A 24,002-nucleotide genomic window follows, 5' to 3' on the forward strand; every position below is an offset into this window, starting at 1 on the left:
CAAAATTGATGAAGATATGGCTGTTCAAAGCGATGCACCCCGTTTTGGGCTGATTTTGAGTTGCATACCTTGTTATATATATATTTGATAGTGAAATTTTTTTTTCCAGAAAAGTTAATTTTTTGTTATAATATGATTATTTATCATTCAAAATGATGTTTTCACTAATTAATAGCATAGCCACACGCTAACCACCTGTGGTTCATACGATACCATTTTTATAAATATCTATGCCAAATTTAATGAAATAGACTTGAAAATGTGATTCGCCAGTTACCAAGAAAGAAAAAAATCCGCATTTTTATGTAGGGTCTTCACACGGTAAAATTATTTGTTCCCAAATAATAATAGATGAATGCATATTAGGCTTCAATGTTGCTTATACTATGACGATATGTTCATACAATGCCATTTTTAAAATTATCTATGCCAAATTTAATGAAATAGAATTAAAATGTGTGTCGCCAGGTACGTAAGAAAAAAATCAGCATTTATATGTAGGGTCTTCACATGGTGAAATTATTTGTGCCAAAAATAATAACAGATGAATGCATATTAGGCTTCAATGTTGCTTATACTATGACTACTGGTTCATACAATGCCATTTTTAAAAATATCTATGCCAAATTTAATGAAATAGACTTGAAAATGTGTGTCGCCAGGTACCAAGTAAGAAAAAATCAGCATTTTTATGTAGGGTCTTCACACGGTAAAATTATTTGTGCCCAAATAATAATAGATGAATGCATATTAGGCTTCAATGCTGCTTATACTATGACTACTGGTTCATACAATGCCAGTTTTATAAATATCTATGCCAAATTTAATGAAATAGACTTGAAAATGTGTGTCGCCAGGTACCAAATAAGAAAAAAATCAGCATTTTTATGTAGGATCTTCACACGGTAAAATTGTTTGTGCCCAAATAATAATACATGTAGATGAATGCATATTAGGCTTCAATGTTGCTTATACTATGACTACTGGTTCATACGATGCCATTTTTTAAAATATCTATGCCAAATTTACTGAAAAAGACTTGAAAATGTGTGTCGCCAGGTACCAAGTAAGAAAAAAATCATCATTTTTATGTAGGGTCTTCACACAGTAAAATTATTTGTGCCCAATTAATAATAGATGAATGCATATTAGGCTTCAATGTTGCTTATACTATGACAACTGGTTCATACGATGCCAATTTTATAAATATCTATGCCATATTTAATGAAATAGACTTGAAAATGTGTGTCGCCAGGTACCAAGTAAGAAAAAAATCAGCATTTTTATGTAGGGTCTTCACACAGTAAAATTATTTGTGCCCAAATAATAATAGATAAATGCATATTAGGCTTCAATGCAGGGTTGGCATATTGACCGGTCAATTGAGTATTGACCAGGCCGGCGGTCAATACCTGGTTAAAACCGGTCAATACTGGTCATTACTGGTCGATTGAAAATTGTAGCATTTAAACATTACAAAGGAGCCATTTTATATAAAATCAATAATTATTCTGTAATTGATAAACTTTTTTCTGAGTTATTTATTTTTAAAAAAATCTTTAAAGCTGTAAAAAGTTACTTCTTAATTATTTATGGAAACAGCCTCAAATACATAAGGACTAAGGCAATATCTTTATCTCAGTGTATCACATCTGTTACTAATTAGCCAGATTTTACATAAATTCCAGGTTGATAAACACAACAAGGTAAAGGTACCTTGTAGTCGGTGAGATATAATAATAATACAGTTAGTAAGGCTCGTACCCTGGGTACGGTAAATATACTAAAACGTACGCGGGAATTTTAACACTAAATCGGTTGTTGTCGGCTATTTGTTAAAATTAATTATGTTTACATTTATGTAAATTTTCTGTTAAATGGCATTTATATTATCAAAACTCATTGTTAAAATCAATAATGGGATTTAATTTTAAATCTTAAATTGTTTAAAGTCGCGTCATTGTATGACGTCGTCAAGTATAATATTTTCCGCGACATCGCACGTTCACTTTTTACCGTCATAGAGTTTTTAAAAGAAACATTATTTGGTTACCAAGGTCTGTTAAATGGGGAACACCATATTCGGTATTTATATTATGTTTTAACAATTAATTAATGCTGTGTAATAAATATTGTTTAAGATATTTCGATATTTATTGAAAATGTTTCAAAATGTTATTTATGAAACCTCTTATTCTAATGAGTGTATGCTATTATATTATACTTTGAAAAGCATATCTGTTGTACTATAATCTTATTATTCATTTATTACTGTTAATTTCATTTATTGTAGAGAATCGTCAATGTTACATCTAGTCGCCAATGCTTGTCGTCAGTGTTAGTCGTAAATGCTTGTGATCATTGTCGTCGATGTAAGTCGTCAATCCTTATCGTCATTATACATGAAGGAAATAAAAGCAGAAACAGAGACGTATTCTTGATTACTTGCTTATTCCTACGGCGTCCTCTCAACACTCATACTAAAAAGCATGTTGATGCAGATTTTTAAAAGAGAAGTTTGTTTAAGGTAAACAATATTGTTTTACGTTAATCGGTAGCATGTTTAACGACATCGGATTTTTGGCGGATATACAACTCGGATACAATCTAATATTTGCGGGTTTGTTTAAGTTTATTTACCGTACCCAGGGTACATGTAAGTAAAATTAAGAGTACCCGGGGTACATGTACCGGTAAGTAGTACCCGAGCCGAGAATGACCAATCGAGCCTTAGTAAGTGAGTGATGGTGTATGGGATAACATGCACTGAGGGTGTATATTTTTCACGAACAAGTCAATTGAAGGTGTTAGAGATGCATTTATCCATAAGATTTAAAAGGGTAATTAACCACGGGCTTATTAAAATTAAAATGATGACATTACATTGTACCGGCTGTTTATTGTTGTATACTGTAAGCTTGCAATATTTTAAATAATGTAAACAACTTACCTTGTATTAAGTTGGCACATTGTTGTCAGGTGTAGAAACTTTTTATACTTATTTCTGTTTAGTTGCACTGGCTGAACCAAAAGAATTATGTAGTCGTTTTTAAATAATCACGAAACAACCTACTAATGCATATATGCTTGCCAGTAACTGAGTTTGTGCATTTCCATTCATTATATTATCGGCCTTGGCAAACAGCGTAGAATCAGATGAGACGCCGTGTGATGTCTGCTATTTCCATATCCACGGGTGTTTTTATGTCCAATGTTACGGTTTTTCAATAGATCGTATACTTATCTACAAAACAGCGAATTAGCGTTCACTTTACATCATTTTTAATTATGTTATTTTGTTAGTACTTTCTCGCGTTTTTTTCGAACCTGTATTGGCAGCCATTGGTCGACGCCGTCTGCTATTTCGAACGATGAAGATTTCCATATCCACTGGCGTTTTTTTATTTAAAATGTTAGTGTTTTCCAATAGATCGTATACTTATCTACAAAACAGCGAATTAGCGTTCACTTTACATCATTTCTGATGATCTTATTTTGTAAATAATTTCTGAGCGTTAATTCCTACGTTGCTATGTCGTCAGCCATTTTGACGGTTGGTTTGTTTACTTTCGGTTTCCACTACAAACGAAATTAATTGATTTGCTGCTTGCGTTTATTTATTGATTAAATAATAAATTATTAAACCCTAATAATGTAATTGTCTGAATATCATTTATATTCAAGATATTATCGGATAAATAGAATACCATTCTAATACCAGTGTGTACTTACATTTATCTCAGAAAGCCTAGCCGTGTAAACCTTTCTTTAACTCGTCGCACTCAATACGTTGAATAACACATAGATTTATGTCATGTTCATTAAAAAACCACAATGTGCACAAAAGACATGCATGTGTACTACCGATTGATATTCAAACACAATTATCACGCCTTTGTTTATCGATTAAACGCCTAACTGAATTAATAACGCGTAACGTCAGTTTCTTTGTTTCGTAGCAAGATGGAAGCTAGCCTAAGCGCTTTTCATGACGTCACGCGCGCGTGCCCTTTCCCATAAAAATATTTAAACGCAAAATACTCGAAAACTTGATTTTTCCCAGGTATAACGCCTACGCCAACAGGTAGATCGCATTCTTGTCCATACACATGTCAAATTTCAGCAAAAGTAACCGGCCAGTTTTCAAGACTCCCAAATCGCGACTATATGCCTCAGCTTAACGAAACTTAGCCCCCTTTATCATTCGTTCGAATGAACGTCATCAATGATGACGTCCAATACATCACTCATTCCATACGAAGAACAAGGTCGGGTAAAATCTGTCGAGGTCCGGTAAACTTTTTAAGTTATTGGACCTCGTGTCTTATAAGATTTTAATTGTCTTTCGCCAGTGTTGTGTATAAGAAAAAAATACAATTGATTAGACCAACAAGGATAATGATGATTTAAATGAAAATATTAATTTTCTAACTGTACTAGAGTTGCGACACCTTAAGGGTTTCGCGGGATGGAATGAGTGGGAACTAAAAAAATGTGGGTTCGAAAATTTTGGGTAAGAAAATGTGGGAACACAAATTTTGGGTACTAAACAAATGTGGGTACGAACATTTTGGTTACGAAAAAAAATGTGGGTACGAAAATTGTGGGTACAATGGGTCAATGTTAAGGTTTTAGCATGGCGGACGCTGGACGGCGAAAAGACACGATACGACACGATGAGCTGCCTATGACAATACCTCAGGTATTCTCCGAAAACAGCCGAGCGCATATGCATAAGTCAGTGAGTAATACTCAACAAGACTATTGTCAAGCAAATTTGTCCCCTAACGGCTCAACCATTGTCAGAATTTATTTTATTTTATTATTTATTGCCATTGAAACCAGAATTTTTGACGTAGGAACAAAATGAAATCACGTGCATAATGTCCTTACTGCCATCTATCCATGTTTCAAGTTTCATGAAAAAATATTAAGAACTTTTAAAGTTATCGCAGGATTCAGAAAAGTGTGACAGACTGACTGACTGACTGACTGACGGACACACAGAGCACAAACCATAAATCCCCTCCGGTGAAACCGGTAGTGGACTAATAAAAGCTAGGCACGGCATATAAAATCAGAACCACTGGGTCGAATCTGCTGAAACTTGGCCACATTATAGATTATAGTCCAAACAAGCTACAGAATGAGCGTTTTTGGACCTGGCAGCGTAAAACATTAACCAATAATGGACAGCACAAAATGGGTCATTTTGTACAAAAAATGTAAACTTTGAGTGCCATTTAATGACCTTTAGACATCAGAAAGTTGCAAATTTTTAATATTCTGCACACTTCACTTGTTTTTTTTTACAAATTTAGAAGCATTTATGCTTGGGATGTATATAAACCATGTTATTCAGTGTCAAATTTGGCAAAAAATCACAATACAATCCCAAAAATGGCTAAGCAGCAATGCCCCTTTAACATTATTCCTTATATTTAATTGTATTGTTTAAAAAGATAACTGTGTATATTTAATCATAATGGCTCTGTATATCACACATGATAGGGCACTGCTGGGGCTTGAACCCAGAACTCATCTCACATTGTAAGATGCGTTTTTCAATTAAACTACAATGACTGTATCTTGTGAAGTGGAGCCAACATACACCCACATACCGGTAAGTGAAAAAATCATTCTGTCCATATATTTGTACTGGGCGTTAGTGAAAGTGAAAGTCTTTTTCCAGGTTTTCCCTGATTTCCAGGTTGGCTGGAAACCATGTTTAACTATGATAAAATCGAGGGTTTGGCGCAAAACTACGATTCTTTCTCAAAACCACTTTCCACTAAAATTGTACATATTTTCATACCCTGCATCCATAAAAAAAATATCACAGTTATATAATTAACATGTACAATTTTATAGTGATCCTGCAAAAATGTTGTATCTAAAATATGTAAAGAATGTATTGCAACACTATTGTATTTCAAGATACATTAGTGTTGCAATAACATATTTGAATCCAAACAAAAAGTCATATTGCAATACTATGGTATCTATAGATACAATAGTGTTGCACATATATACTCAGTAGTTATATATATTCCTTTTTATTGCAACACTATTGTTACTCAAGATACAATAGTTTTGCAAATTAATTTGCATGTATTTTCATATAAATATATTTTGTGCAAAACTATTGTAACTTGAGTTACAATAGTAATGAACCAAGTTTTACTGCATTTCCAATATATTTTCAGTGTAAATAACATTACCGATGTTTGAATTTACACAGGTACATAAGTTTAAGTATGGCATTTCTGACTATGATAAATAACATTTTGATGTTTTAATGTATACAGGTACATAAGGCTAGGTATGGTATTTCTGACTATAATAAATTACATTATTAGGATGTTTGAATTTACACGGGTACATTAGTCGAGGAATGGTATTCCTGACTGTGGTAGAAAACATTAAGAATGTTTGAATTTACACGAGTACATTATTCAAGGTATGGTAAATCTGACTGTGGTAAATAACATTAAGAATGTTTAAATTTACACAGGTACATAAGTCAAGGTATGGTATTTCTTACTATGATAAATAACATTAAGGATGTTTGAATTTACATAAGTCACGGTATGGTACTCCTGACTATGATAAATAGCATTTAGGATGTTTGAATTTACACGGGTACTTTAGTCAAGGTATGGTATTTCTGACCATATGATTAATAACATTTAGGATGTTTGAATTGACACAGGTACATTAGTCAAGGTATAGTATTTCTGACAATGATAAATAACATTTAGGATGTTTGAATTTGCACGTGTACATTAGTCAAGGTATGGTATTCCGGACTATGGTAAATAATATTTAGGATGTTTGAAATTACACAGGAACATTATTGAAGGTAGAGTATTTCTGACTGTAGTAAATAGCATTAAGGATGTTTGAATTTACACGGGTACATCTGAGTATGATAAATAACATTTAAGATGTTTGAATTTACACCGGTACATTAGTCAAGGTATGGAATTTCTGATTATGGTATAAATAACTAGGGATACGAGAGGTTACAAATATAATTAACTGGTTAATCTTTTTCAGTAACCGGTCATTAACCGGTTACCGAAACGCCTTATGTAGTTTAAATAATTTTTAGTACGTAAAAAATGTCATACAGCTCGAACCACTCCGTAGAAACAAAAGTTATTTCAAATTTGAAATCGCTTGTGTTGATAACATGCCAGTTTGATAATAAAATGTACTATACAAATTATTTTCATAATTTTGTAAATGTATGCTATATATTTTTTTATTTTTCCTGTGTAAATGCATAGGAGTAAAAAATTAAAGAACTACACAATGTTCATTTTTATGTTTTATTAACTTATTTTTGGTTGGGCCGCTTATATTACGTTTACGTCGTTTCGTTCACAAAAATGGCGTATTCCTTTGTTCGTTCTGTTATAATATTTAAAACTCAAATTGCCTTAATATAGAAATGTTTTTTTCCTTTCAATGCGACGTAAAGTGGGCTATGTGTGTTCAACGAATCCGCACCTCTTCTTATTCGATAATTGCATACAATGTATTTTGTTGTTTGCATTTTAGCGTTTGTAGACGAAGCTGTATCGTTTGATTTTCATTTTACAATAAAAAATGTGCATAAAATAAAGGACACAAAAGCAAATTAAATTAATTTTGAACGAAATGTATGTTGAATATTTAATATAATCAGTACATTTATTAAATAGCGATGTAACTAAGTATAATGATCTTGAATACTGATAGTTACGTATGTTAGTAAACGTACCATAGCGCACAAATTTTACGCAATTACACGAATACATAATTTAATGGGTTTATTTTAAAAATATTTCTATTTGATGTTTAATAATTTAATTAGTTCATAATTTGCTTTCTTAAATAAAACTTGCATCGGACAGTAATGGTCGTATTGTTGGACGCACATTATCACAATGATATTAATTTTTAACTCGTAAAGATTGTAACTACGAATGCAATTCTTCATAAAATTGTTACTTATAAACACGGTATTTTCGCGAGCAATCAGTGTTGGATATTGGTTAACAAAACATCAAAATAAGCCGTCCAAAGTCTCAACTGTTTTTTATTGCGAGTTCAATAAACGTGGCAATTACGTCTTCGCTAATACCGGTAGATCCCACTCACCGCAGTTCGCTAGTTAAATTTTAGCGAGTCAAAAGACTAATAGTATCAGTTATCAAAACGTACCCCCTATTTGTTATCACAAAGGTATTGATTAATTGCTTTATTACTTTGTTGACATGTTATTTATTACCGGCAATGGTGCGGCCTGTTGTTCTTACAAGTCGCCAGCGCAAGTTGGCAGTATGCCACACGAAAAAAGTAAACAAGTACGAATTATTCCATGAAAAAAGCAACATAATCAAATATTTTTTTCTAGGTTAACCTTTTCCGAAAATGTAAACGATTAACTGGTCGTTTCAGAAGGTTAACCGGTTAGCCGGTTTACTTCTTGCATCCCTATAAATAACATTAAGGATGTTTGAATTTACACGGGTATATTAGTCAAGGTATGGTATTCCTGACTATGATAAATAACATTTAGGATGTTTGAATGTAAACGGGTACATTCGTCAAGGTATAGTATATCTGACTATGATATAACATTAAGGATATTTGAATTTACACAGGACATATTAGCCAAGGTATGGTATATCTGACTATTATAAATAACATACAGGATGTTTGAATTTACAAGGGTACATTGGTCAATGTATGGTATTTCTGACTATGATAAGTAACATTTAAGATGTTTAAATTTACATGGGTACATGAGTAAATGTATAGTATTTCTGGCTATGATAAATTACATTTAGGATTTTTGAATTTACACGGGTACATTAGTCAACGTATGGTATTGCTGACTATGATAAATAACATTTAGGATGTTTGAATTTACACCGGTACATTTGTCAAAGTATGGTTTTCCTGACTATGATAAATTACATTAAGGATGCTTGAATTTTAACACCGGTACATTTGTTAAGGTATGGTACTCCTGACTATGATAAATAGCATTTAGGATGTTTGAATTTACACGGGTACATCAGTCAAGGTGTGGTATTCCAGACTATAATAGTAAATAACATTAAGGATGTTTGAACTTACACAGGTACATTAGTCAAGGTGTGGTACTCCTGACAATGATAAATAGCATTTAGGATAATTTTACACAGGAACATCAGTCAAGGTATGGTACATTATTTAAGGTATGGTATTTCTGGCTGTGGTAAATAGCATTTAGGATGTTTACATTTACACAGGTTTATAAAGCAAGGCATGGTATATCTGACTATGATAAATAACATTTAGGATGTTAACATTTACACCGGTACATAAGTCAAGGTATGGTATTTCTGATTATGGTACATAACATTTAGGATGTTTGAATTTACACTTGTAAATTAGTCAAGGTATGGTATTCCTGACTTTGATAAATAACATTAAGGATGTTTGAATTTAAACGGGTACATTAGTCAAGGTATGGTATATCTGACTATGATAAATAACATTTAGAATGTAAGAATTTACACGGGTACATTAGTAAAGGTATCATGGCATTCCTTACAGTGGTAGATAACATTTAGAATGTTTCAATTAACACGGGTTTATTTGTCAAGGTATGGTATATCTGACTATGATAAATAACATTTGGGATGTTTGAGTTTACACGGGTACATCTGAGTCAAGGTATGGAATATCTGACTATAAATAAAAACATTTCGGATGTTTGAATTTACACTGGTACATTAGTCAAGTTACGGTATTTCTGAGTATGGTAACTAATATTTAGGATATTTTAATCACATGGGTACATTAGTCAAGGTATGGTATTCCTGACTATGATAAATAGCATTTAGGATGTTTGAATTTACACGGGTACATCAGTCAAGGTATGATATTTCAGACTATGGTAAATAACATTAAGGATGTTTGAATTTACACAGGTACATATTAAGTCAAGGTGTGGTATATCTGACTATGAAAAATAACACTCAGGATGTTTGAATTTAAACGGATACATTATTCAAGGTATGGCATATTTGACTATGATAAATAACATTTTGATGATTGAATTTACAAGGGTACATTAGTCAAGGTATGATATTTCTGACTATGATGAATAACATTAAGGATGTTTGAGTTTACACGGTCGGGTACATCAGTCAACGTATGGTATTGCTGACTATGATAAATAACATTTAGTACAATTAAGTTAAATGTACACGGGTATTGGTGTTTTATCAGTACCGATATGGTTTCATGAGTTAAATCTGATGCAACGACCAAGAAATTCAAAGGAGGATTCTGTTGAATCAAATTGAAATGGGAAAAAGACAGAGACCTCATAAGGGGCCTTTTCACAGATTTTGGCATGTATTGAAGATTGTCATTAAATGCTTTATATTGATAATTGTAAACATTGGATCAACAAAGCTCCAGTAAAACAAGAATGAAATAAAAAAAGAAGAAAAAAAACAGTAACCCTCAGCTGAGCTGGAATCACTGACCCCTGGAGTCCTGGAGTAAACGTCTACCGCTAAGACCACTCGGCCATCTGTGCTTATACAATGATTGATGTATTTGATATTTTATATACCGTAAGCAATCCTCGTAGATTAACAAAATATAAAAACAACAACAGAACTCTCCAAATTATTCATTTGTTTCCTGTTGCAACGCTTTATAATTTCAGGTTTTTAAATTGTCAAAAGATGCATAATGGATAATTTAGAGCATCGTAATTGTTCCGAATTTTACTGTTTCCTCACCAAATATCATAACTATAACGAAAATTTGCAAATCTGAAACAACTTTTTTTTATTTTTTCAATTTACCAAAACGTGAAAAAGGCACATTTAATGCTTTGCAAAGCTCATGCCATTCCATTGGTGTCCAACATACATTCTTCTTTCTCCTCCTTTATGAAAATTTTGTATGAAAGTTACTGATGAAGTAATGTTTATATGTTAGCATTAAGTATCATTTTAATGTTTTGGATTTTTTGTTTTGTTTGTTTATAATGAAGTTATGGACCTAAACATTAGAAATATAGGAATAGTGTGTAATTATAACAATACATGTTTTAATTGCATAATGCAGACTTTTAATTCACATATCAATTGCCAATTATTTCACAAGTTCTGCAATTAAATGACTGTCTTTATACATTATTTGATTATAACTATGGCATTTTAGTATAATGGCATACAATGGGAATTAAACAAATCTTTGCTAAATAAAAAAAAATAAGATTAAGGAAATAACATATTTCAATTTTATATTAAAGGTACTTAAGGTAAATCTACTTTTGTAAATATTAAAGATACCTATCATATCAAGACTTAAGTGTTTATTTTCACTTGCAACTGTTATGTGGCATTGTATCAATGATTATTGATATTATTATCATAGTACACTCATTTAAATTTGTTTATTTTGATGGAATGTTATTTTGTAAGATACCAGTCTTGTCAGTTGTAAGTACCTGGCCAGTCATGGTGTGCATTTTCTACTGTAACAGTTGAAATGAAACCAACCGTCCATCGAAGTATACTTAATTTAATGTCATTAAAAGATTTCTTCCCTTCTTTATAATTACATTATAAAATTAAGGTTATAAACAAAAGGACATGTCCATTAAAAATCTTCCTTTATAGTTACAATATTTCTTGGATATGTCAAAACCATCAATTTTAGATAAAAACTTAGTGCAAAAGTAATGTATCTTTAGATACAATAGTTTTGCACCAAATTATATTGGCTAAAAAGGAATAAATTTTAACGCAACAGTATTGTATCTTGATATTAATCAAATACATTTAAATGAATCAATATTTAAACAAATTGTTAACTGTTATGTTTAAATACAGTTATTTACTACAAGTTTTAGCCTGGTTTTTATCAGGAAGTGAAAATTAGGGAAACAAGGATGTTTTTTTGATCTCCTGTAAAATTCTAAAAATGTGAGTTACAATAGTTTTGCGCCAAACCCTCGAAATGTTCTTTAGATGCCATGTGTATTAATATATAGGTCTATTTTTCTGAGATATTAATGAAAATGCCTTTGGGTATGTGGCGAATATTTAAAAAATCTGCAACTTGATATATGGTGCTAACACGGTAAAATTGTATGAGCCCAAATTATAATAGATGAATGCGTATTATGCTTCTCTGCTTATACTATGACGACATGTTCATACAATGTCATTTTTATTATTATACATGTATATGCCAAATTTAATGAAAAAGACTTGAAAATGTGTGTCGCAAGATACCAAGTACGAAAAAAATCAGCATTTTTATGTAGCGTCATCACACGGTAAAATTATTTGTGCCCAAAATAATAATAGATGAATGCATATAAGGCTTCAATGTTGCTTATACTATGACTACTGGTTCATACGATGCCATTTTTATAAATATCTATGCCAAATTTAATGAAATAGACATGAAAATGTGTGTCGCCAGGTACCAAGTAAGAAAAAAATCAGCATTTTTATCTAGGGTCTTTACACGGTTAAATTATTTGTGCACAAATAATAATAGATGAATGCATATTAGGCTTCAATGTTGCTTATACAATGACTACTGGTTCATACAATGCCATTTTTATAAATATCTATGCCAAATTTAATGAAATAGACTTGAAAATGTGTGTCGCCAGGTACCAAATAAGAAAAAAATCAGCATTTTTATATAGGGTCTTCACACAGTAAAATTATTTGTGCCCAAGTAATAATAGATGAATGCATATTAGGCTTCAATGTTGCTTATACTATGACTACTGGTTCATACGATGCCAATTTTATTAATATCTATGCCAAATTTAATGAAATAGACTTGAAAATGTGTGTAGCCAGGTACCAAGTAAGAAAAAAATCAGCATTTTTATGTAGGGTCTTCACACAGTAAAATTATTTGTGCCCAAATAAGAATAGATGAATGCATATTAGGCTTCAATGTTGCTTATACTATGACTAATGGTTCATACGATACCATTTTTATAAATATCTATGCCAAATTTAATGAAATAGACTTGAAAATGTGATTCGCCAGTTACCAAGAAAGAAAAAAATCCGCATTTTTATGTAGGGTCTTCACACGGTAAAATTATTTGTTCCCAAATAATAATAGATGAATGCATATTAGGCTTCAATGTTGCTTATACTATGACGATATGTTCATACAATGCCATTTTTAAAAATATCTATGCCAAATTTAATGAAATAGAATTAAAATGTGTGTCGCCAGGTACCAAGTAAGAAAAAAATCAGCATTTTTATGTAGGGTCTTCACATGGTGAAATTATTTGTGCCAAAAATAATAACAGATGAATGCATATTAGGCTTCAATGTTGCTTATACTATGACTACTGGTTCATACAATGCCATTTTTAAAAATATCTATGCCAAATTTAATGAAATAGACTTGAAAATGTGTGTCGCCAGGTACCAAGTAAGAAAAAATCAGCATTTTTATGTAGGGTCTTCACACGGTAAAATTATTTGTGCCCAAATAATAATAGATGAATGCATATTAGGCTTCAATGCTGCTTATACTATGACTACTGGTTCATACGATGCCAGTTTTATAAATATCTATGCCAAATTTAATGAAATAGACTTGAAAATGTGTGTCGCCAGGTACCAAATAAGAAAAAAATCAGCATTTTTATGTAGGATCTTCACACGGTAAAATTGTTTGTGCCCAAATAATAATACATGTAGATGAATGCATATTAGGCTTCAATGTTGCTTATACTATGACTACTGGTTCATACGATGCCATTTTTTAAAATATCTATGCCAAATTTAATGAAAAAGACTTGAAAATGTGTGTCGCCAGGTACCAAGTAAGAAAAAAATCATCATTTTTATGTAGGGTCTTCACACAGTAAAATTATTTGTGCCCAATTAATAATAGATGAATGCATATTAGGCTTCAATGTTGCTTATACTATGACAACTGGTTCATACGATGCCAATTTTATAAATATCTATGCCATATTTAATGAAATAGACTTGAAAATGTGTGTCGCCAGGTACCAAGTAAGAAAAAAATCAGCATTTTTATGTAGGGTCTTCACACAGTAAAATTATTTGTGCCCAAATAATAATAGATAAATGCATATTAGGCTTCAATGCAGGGTTGGCATATTGACCGGTCAATTGAGTATTGACCGGGCCGGCGGTCAATACCTGGTTAAAACCGGTCAATACTGGTCATTACTGGTCGACAGTCTTCACGCTAAATATTTTAGCCAAATAGCCCTTCGGGCTAATACGATGGAATTTTGAATAGCCCGAAGACATGTTCAATAGCCCGAGGAGGTCAATTTAAATTTTATGACTTTTTTGGCCAGGAACACCAAAATAGTTATTAACAATCAGAAAATCTACTTCCATTAGTAAAAACAGATGCATGTGATTACAGTAATAAAGGGTATAATGTTTCCTTTTGAAATGCATTTTATACAAAATGCACCAGATAATTATGCTGTTTATTGTAACTTTATTATTACACATGTTCTCATTCAATGATTCCATTAATCAGTTTGACCGGTGTTTTGTTTTATTTTAAAGCGAATTATTATCATGTTTAAAAAATATCCGAAAAACTTCAAAAATACATCAGCCTATTAAAATAACAGATTATTATCGTATTATTACTAGGACAATCGCCGGTGAATTTCTGAATTGTCGGCATGTGACTTCAGAACAAAAGGCCACTGGGTGTGTTAATTGCCCAATCTACAAGTGACAATGTCTGCTTCTTTAATTTACTCCCGATGTTTTGATAAGCATGTGTCAACCGTGAAAAGTATTGTATATTCGTAAACAGATTATAAGTAGCAAAATAGGTCACGTAGCAGAACGAGATTACAGAATAAACGAAAGTACTACAATTATTAATAATACATTAAAAAAACTTATTCTAATGCGCAAAAATAATTGATTAAAACACATGGAAACCTACCTGTAATAAGTATCAATTTGTTTTAACCCAATGCGTACAATATCCCTTACAGACTCTTTAATTTTTTTTGAAAAAATTACTTGTCCATTTTTCATGAATCAAATTAAATACGCTTCTAGATTGGTCATTATTTTAAAACATTACGAAGTGCCCGATGCGCGAACATCCCGGAACGTGATCTACACATGTTCAGTTTGAATAACCTCATCTTGGTTGGGCGTCAATTGCATCATTACTTTAAATAGCAACATACCCGGATGCTTACACGACAGTTTAGAAAAATGGCGGCCGCATGCTTTAAAACGTCATTTTAGGCATTTAAATAGCAAATTTAAACGTGCTTCTTAAAAACGCGTATAAATCAGGATATACAACTCGGATACAATCTAATATTTGCGGGTTTGTTTAAGTTTATTTACCGTACCCAGGGTACATGTAAGTAAAATTAAGAGTACCCGGGGTACATGTACCGGTAAGTAGTACCCGAGCCGAGAATGACCAATCGAGCCTTAGTAAGTGAGTGATGGTGTATGGGATAACATGCACTGAGGGTGTATATTTTTCACGAACAAGTCAATTGAAGGTGTTAGAGATGCATTGATCCATAAGATTTAAAAGGGTAATTAACCACGGGCTTATTAAAATTAAAATGATGACATTACATTGTACCGGCTGTTTATTGTTGTATACTGTAAGCTTGCAATATTTTAAATAATGTAAACAACTTACCTTGTATTAAGTTGGCACATTGTTGTCAGGTGTAGAAACTTTTTATACTTATTTCTGTTTAGTTGCACTGGCTGAACCAAAAGAATTATGTAGTCGTTTCTAAATAATCACGAAACAACCTACTAATGCATATATGCTTGCCAGTAACTGAGTTTGTGCATTTCCATTCATTATATTATCGGCCTTGGCAAACAGCGTAGAATCAGATGAGACGCCGTGTGATGTCTGCTATTTCCATATCCACGGGTGTTTTTATGTCAAATGTTACGGTTTTTCAATAGATCGTATACTTATCTACAAAACAGCGAATTAGCGTTCACTTTACATCATTTTTAATTATGTTATTTTGTTAGTACTTTCTCGCGTTTTTTTCGAACCTGTATTGGCAGCCATTGGTCGACGCCGTCTGCTATTTCGAACGATGAAGATTTCCATATCCACTGGCGTTTTTTTATGTCAAATGTTAGTGTTTTCCAATAGATCGTATACTTATCTACAAAACAGCGAATTAGCGTTCACTTTACATCATTTCTGATGATCTTATTTTGTAAATAATTTCTGAGCGTTAATTCCTACGTTGCTATGTCGTCAGCCATTTTGACGGTTGGTTTGTTTACTTTCGGTTTCCACTACAAACGAAATTAATTGATTTGCTGCTTGCGTTTATTTATTGATTAAATAATAAATTATTAAACCCTAATAATGTAATTGTCTGAATATCATTTATATTCAAGATATTATCGGATAAATAGAATACCATTCTAATACCAGTGTGTACTTACATTTATCTCAGAAAGCCTAGCCGTGTAAACCTTTCTTTAACTCGTCGCACTCAATACGTTGAATAACACATAGATTTATGTCATGTTCATTAAAAAACCACAATGTGCACAAAAGACATGCATGTGTACTACCGATTGATATTCAAACACAATTATTACGCCTTTGTTTATCGATTAAACGCCTAACTGAATTAATAACGCGTAACGTCAGTTTCTTTGTTTCGTAGCAAGATGGAAGCTAGCCTAAGCGCTTTTCATGACGTCACGCGCGCGTGCCCTTTCCCATAAAAATATTTAAACGCAAAATACTCGAAAACTTGATTTTTCCCAGGTATAACGCCTACGCCAACAGGTAGATCGCATTCTGGTACATATACATGTCAAATTTCAGCAAACGTGTTCGGCCAGTTTTCAAGGCGCTCAAATCGCAGTGATTTGCACCAACTTAACGAAACTTAGCCCCCTTTATCATTCGTTCGATTGAACGTCATCAATGATGACGTCCAATACATCACTCATTCCATACTAGAGTTGCGACACCTTAAGGGTTTCGCGGGATGGAATGAGTGGAGAGTTCAAATCAAATTGAAAATCGATTATTTCAAAATAAAAAATTGGTACGAAAAAATATGTGGGCAGTGGGTACGAAAAAAAAAATAATTTGGGTACGAAAACAAATTTGAGTACGAAAAAAAAAAGGGTACGAACAAAATAAAGGTACGAAAAACTATTTGGGTACGAAAAAAATGGGTACGAATAAAAAATTAGGTACGAACAAATTTGTGACCGAAAAAAATTTGAGTACGACATATGGGTATGAAAAAATTTGGGTATGAACAAATTTGTGTACGAAGAAATAATGGGTACGAACATAATATGGGCAGGAAAAAAAAACTAATTTGGTTACGAAAACAAATTAGAGTACGAAAAAATAAAGGAAACAAAAAAATTAGGGTACGAAAATTATTTGGGTACGAAAAAAATTTGTACAAATAAAAATTTTGGTACGAAACAAATTTGGGTACTAAAAAAATGGGTACGATTTTTTTTATTTGGGTACGAATAAAATGGGTATGAAAAAAAAATTGGGTACGAACAAATTTGGGTACGAAAAAGATTGGTACGGAAAAAAAAATGGGTACGAACAAATTTTGGTACGAAAAACATACGGGTACGAAAAAAATGGGTACGAAAAAAAAATTGGGTACGAAAACAATTGGGAACAAAAAACATTTGGGTACGAAATAATGGGTAGGAAAAAAAAAATTGTTACGAAAAAAAATTGGTACGAACAAAAATTTAGGTACGAAAAAAATGGGTACGAAAAAAATTGGGCACGAAAAAAAAGGGGTACGAAAAAAATTGGGTACGAAAAATTTGGATAGTAAAAACATTTGGGTACGAAACTAATAGGTACGAATTTTTTTTTAGGTACGAACAAATTTGGGTACGAAAAACATTTGGGTACGACAAAAATGATTACGAAAATCGAAAAATTGGGATATGAAAAATCTAATTTGAATTGTCTAGCCCGTGAATTGTCTCCTGGGGGTGAATTGTCTTGGGGTTGCTATTAAGGCTACATGTACTTCCGGCCAAGCCACGTGTTTATAGCGATTGCGCACTAAAAAACACCACTTTTTCGTGATTTTAATCAAAAATTAGATTTTTCCCAGTAATAACGAATACGCCAACAGGTAGATCGCGTTATATGTACAGTTAATGGAAAATTTCATAGGGCCATACATTGTTACTCTGTGAAAAATCATCTGACCAGAACCGGCTGATAATATGCATGTCTCCTCTTGGTAGTGAAGCTTCCCATTAAGTTAAATTGAATTCCAGTCATTAGTTGCTGAGAAATAGCCCGACAAAAATTATGCACGGACGGACAGACGAAGCGGCGACTATATGCTACCCCCTTAAAAAATTTGGGGAGAGCATAATAAAAAAGTTGTGGCAATTTAAAGGTGGTACGCAAACTTTAAAATAGATTTATCAATTATATGCTTATTCTTAGTGAAAAAAAGGCCATAATTGTTACAAAATGCTTGATACAGTTATCTGCTTTTGTTTATACATTGGGGTCATGTTGGTTAAGAAGCAAAATACATGTATGAAAGCAATATGTCAATGGACATAGGAAATATATTCGAGGTGGTACGCAAACATTCCAATGCGCGCACCTACGCCGGGGTGAGTAGGATAGCTACACTATATATATTTCATATATAATAGTCGAGCTAAAAAGTAAATATACTATAAACAACAAGCTTACCTCAATCACAATTTTAATGCAATGCAGTTAAACAATAAAGTTACAATGATATGCCAGGGATTGAAACTAACTTTTTACTATTGTGGGCAACCATCTTTAGTATTTTGGTTGCCCAGATAAAGAATAACGAGCCCAGAAATATGAACATGTGAATATTATTATACATTTTTTAAATAAAATAATAGATAATTATATACATTTGCTGACAATACACATGTTCAATGCATGATGTATTATTATGAGCCTAAATTGAATCATGTCCTATTCCTATATAATGAATGTTATTTAACTAGTATTGATCCATGGTGATCAATTGTTTTTCAATTTTTATTGCACTGAATTGTTTTAAGATTTAAAAAAAAACAAGTTTACCAACTTTTGAAATTGAGTTGCCCAGGCCAAAATCTACTTGCCCCAGGCTCATGGGAAACCACTTATTTCCATCCCTGTATGCTCTTCATTTTCTGTTCTTCCATCCCATTCTCAAAATTAATTTTAAAGCACAATATTTTTTAATAACATTTGTATGAATTACTAACCATTATCACCCAAAACACAATTTTACAACGCTGTAATCGTGTCGTAGAGATTTAGTTTACTATTATCAGTGTTCTCTTTAAATACCGGCAGCCAGCGATTCTGCCCGTTACATTTACTCTTACATTTACATGACGGCTTTTTTTCCCAAATATATCAAGTAAATGTCATAAATGCTTTTGTTTTACTGCATAGTTGCCGGCCATATAACTGGTACTCAATTTTCTGGAAAACACTGAATTATGCATGAAAAACACACAATACTTAAAATCTTAGATTCGTTTTTAAAATAAATTGACACTTATAGCTTGTCGCCATTAAAATCCAAAGATTCAAATAATTTTCCACGAGGTACGTCAACAATTGCGTAATCAAATGAATGAAAAATAAAAGTAAACAAAGCCGGATTTTACATAAATTCCAGTTTGATAAACACAACAAGGTAAAGGTACCTTGTAGTCGGTGAGATATAATAATAATACAGTTAGTAAGGCTCGTACCCTGGGTACGGTAAATATACTAAAACGTACCCGGGAATTTTAACACTAAATCTGTTGTTGTCGGGTATTTTGTAAAAATTAATTATGTTTACATTTATGTCAATTTTCTGTTCAATGGCATTTATATTATCAAAACTCATTGTTAAAATCAATGATGTGATTTAATTTTAAATCTTAAATTGTTTAAAGTCGCGTCATTGTATGACGTCGTCAAGTATAATATTTTCCGCGACATCGCACGCTCACTTTTTACCGTCATAGATTTTTTTAAAGAAACATTATTTGGTTTGCAAGGTCTGTTAAATGGGGAATGGTTAAATGGTATTTATATTATGTTTTAACAATTAATTCATGCTGTGTAATAAATATTGAATAAGATATTTCGATATTGATTGAACATGTTTCAAATTGTTATTTATGAAACCTCTTATTCTAATGAGTGTATGCTATTATATTATACTTTGAAAAGCATATCTGTTGTACTATAATCTTATTATTCATTCTTTATTGTTAATTTCATTTATTGTAGAGAATCGTCAATGTTACATCTAGTTGCCAATGCTTGTCGTTAGTGTTAGTTTTCAATGCTTGTTATCATTGTTGTCAATTTTAGTTGTCAATCCTTATCGTCATTATACATGAAGGAAATAAAAGCAGAAACAGAGACGTATTCTTGATTACTTGATTATTCCTACGGCGTCCTCTCAACACTCATACTAAAAAGCATGTTGATGCAGATTTTTTAAAAGAGAAGTTTCTTTAAGGTAAACAATATTGTTTTACGTTAATCGGTAGCATGTTTAACAATATCGGGTTTTGGGCGGATATACAACTCGGATACAATCTAATATTTGCGGGTATGTTTAAGTTTATTTACCGTACCCAGGGTACATGTAAGTAAAGTTAAGAGTACCCGGGGTACATGTACTGGTAAGTAGTACCCGAGCCGAGAATGACCAATCGAGCCTTAGTAAGTGAGTGATGGTGTATGGGATAACATGCACTGAGGGTGTATATTTTTCATGAACAAGTCAATTGAAGGTGTTAGAGATGCATTGATCCATAAGATTAAAAAGGGTAATTAACCACGGGCTTATTAAAATTAAAATGATGACATTACATTGTACCAGCTGTTTATTGTTGCAATATTTTAAATAATGTAAACAACTTACCTTGTATTAAGTTGGCACATTGTTGTCAGGTGTAGAAACTTTTTATACTTATTTCTCTTAAGTTGCACTGGCTGAACCAAAAGAATTATGTAGTCGTTTCTAAATAATCACGAAACAACCTACTAATGCATATATGCTTGCCAGTTACTGAGTTTGTGCATTTCCATTCATTATAGTATCGGCCTTGGCAAACAGCGTAGAATCAGATGAGACGCTGTGTGGTGTCTGCTATTTCGTTACGCTGAAGATTTCCATATCGGATTATCCGCGGGTGTTTTTATGTCAAATGTTATGGTTTTTCAATAGATCGTATACTTATCGTCAAAACAGCGAATTAGCGTTCACTTTATATCATTTCTGATGATCTTATTTTGTAAATATTTTCTGAGTGTTAATTCCTACGTTGCTATGTCGTCAGCCATTTTGACGGTTGCTTTGTTTACTTTCGGTTTCCACTATAAACGAAATTAATTGATTTGCTGCTCGCGTTTATTTATTGATTAAATAATAAATTATTAAACCCTAATAATATAATTGTCTCAATATCATTTATATTCAAGATATTATCAGATAAATAGAATACCATTTTAATACCAGTGTGTACTTACATTTATCTCGGAAAGCCTAGCCGTGTAAACCTCTCTTCAACTCGTCGCACACAATACGTTGAATAACACATAGATTTATGTCATGTTTATTAAAAAACCACACTGTGCACAAAAGACATGCATGTGTACTTCCGATTGATATTCAAACACAATTATTACGTCTTTGTTTATCGATTAAACGCCTAACTTTATATTAAATTAATAACGCGTAACGTCAGTTTCTTTGTTTCGTAGCAAGATGGAAGCTAGCCTAAGCGCTTTTCATGACGTCATGCGCGCGTGCTCTTTCCCATAAAAATATTTAAACGCAAAATACTCGAAAACTTGATTTTTCCCAGGTATAACGCCTACGCCAACAGGTAGATCGCATTCTTGTCCATATACATGTCAAATTTCAGCAAACGTGTTCGGCCAGTTTTCAAGGCGCTCAAATCGCGGCTATATGCCTCAACTTAACGAAACTTAGCCCCCTTTATCATTCGTTCGAATGAACGTCATCAATGATGACGTCCAATACATCACTCATTCCATACTTAGTAAATTATTCCACGACGATTCCTCAAAGCAAATCACCTTTATTTCAAATATGACACGCCAGTGTTACGAAATGACAGAATAATCAGTTCCAGTGCATAAATTCAAGTTTTATCTGGTCTTTGTGGGCATTGGTCAATAAGCAATCGAAATAGGGATGTTCGTTTTAATTCGAAATATAAACATGTAGATATTTCATTTTTTATTTTTCTAAATTACAGTATGATTAAAGAAGTTTTACATGTATATACATCATTAGTTGTGTTGTATTAATGGTAGATTAGTAAATTCTACCATACAAGCATGTTATTGCAATGAAATCAAACCGATCGAATGGCATATTGCATGTTAAGATATTTTTTTAATTTATTAAACATGTATTAGATAGATAATAACTACCCATATATATTAAACAATGGATTGGTTATTGTCCGACTAAAATTGTAATAACATCCGGACCACAGAATGGATACACGCAAGTTCCAATAATTCATAGTATGTTTGTTACGTTTTAGCCTCTAGTATAACTATTTTTATTTTTATTTACGCATGGCACACAATATTTTATTTGTGTACAAAAGGGACCATAACTCCGGCTATTTCTAAATCATCAGAAATAAAAATGAAGGTGCGGAAGATCACATGCTGGTCAGTATGCATGTGAAGTTAAAGCCTTCTAGCAGCAATACATTCTGAGTTACGAGTGACACAAAACGGACTAACGGATACACACGGAAAAATCTATACCCCCCCCCCCCAACACACCCACACACCCACTGAAAGTGGGGGAATCAGTGTGGGGAATAAACCACGTGTAACTTGATAATGACATGAATGTGTAAAAACAAAGAGCTATGTAAGATTTATCCACCACACTTTTATCATAGAATCTTGTATGTGTTGAGTCAATATAACAAGAAATATCTTTAAAAAAGATATACGGCGTAAATAGTTTAATGAATGAGATCAAGGATAGCGAATGTCTTTTTCTGTGCAGTTCTTAGCTGCATCACACGCAGTACGGGATGTTACGGGGAGTTTTCGCGGCTTATTTTACATTATAACATATTGCTGGTCATAAACCTATAGATACAAAACAGAAAACCAAAAGAAGAATGGAAGTGAAATTTAAACATATGAGTCAACCGGCCACACGAGAAGTATCCGCATTTATAGGCGCGTTCTTCGAACAAACCTGTTTTAGTGGTTTGTCGGGCATTGCTATTTGATTCGATTATTAACAGTATCAATTATCATCGTGCTAATGCTTAAAGTAATATTATGGGCATTTTGCACTGTTGAATTGAGCTGAAAAGAATTAACAGGTCAAAATAGTTACTTAAAATGTGGTTACTGATTAATTATCTGCAACTCACCTTGCTACCAGTTGTTTATAAAAATATATTTTATATTCGATATTCTTACGTGACCCACCCAGTCCTGTAAGCTGAAATGATCCGTAAAACAGTTTCGTGGCTTTGTGTCGTATGAACAAATCTGCACTAAAACTAAATTTAGGTTCAACTCGTAAACGCATGATCAGTTGTCAAACGAAAGTACGGTTGATATTCAAATGCATTATTTTTCTCTTTCTGGTATATTGTTTTAGTATGATGATGCTGCATTAATTAATATAAGTGTATATGAAGTAGAAACATCAAAAATAATCAACGGTTGCGATAGACACCTATAAACTGTTACATGCTCATAATATCACTTTAGTACATTAGGCAATATGGACGAATAATTATTGTTAAATTTATCAACAATAATATTTATCATTGTATTGTTGAAAACACATTAAGAATCTATTATTTACATACCATAATTATATTGCTGAATATCTTCATTTAACATAT

General features: G+C 32.4%; 1 long non-coding RNA gene across 1 annotated transcript; it reads right to left on the reverse strand.

Annotated features, from left to right (window-relative positions):
* Window positions 1-21,133: 21,133 nt before the first annotated feature.
* Window positions 21,134-22,000, reverse strand: LOC127848530 (uncharacterized). Its single transcript, XR_008034568.1, has 2 exons — window positions 21,610-22,000; window positions 21,134-21,242 (listed from the first exon to the last, which is right to left on the reverse strand). It is a non-coding gene; the product is annotated as an uncharacterized LOC127848530 (long non-coding RNA).
* Window positions 22,001-24,002: the final 2,002 nt, after the last annotated feature.

The sequence above is a fragment of the Dreissena polymorpha genome, chromosome 10 (assembly GCF_020536995.1).
Source record: "Dreissena polymorpha isolate Duluth1 chromosome 10, UMN_Dpol_1.0, whole genome shotgun sequence".
NCBI classification, from domain to species: Eukaryota; Metazoa; Mollusca; class Bivalvia; order Myida; family Dreissenidae; genus Dreissena; species Dreissena polymorpha.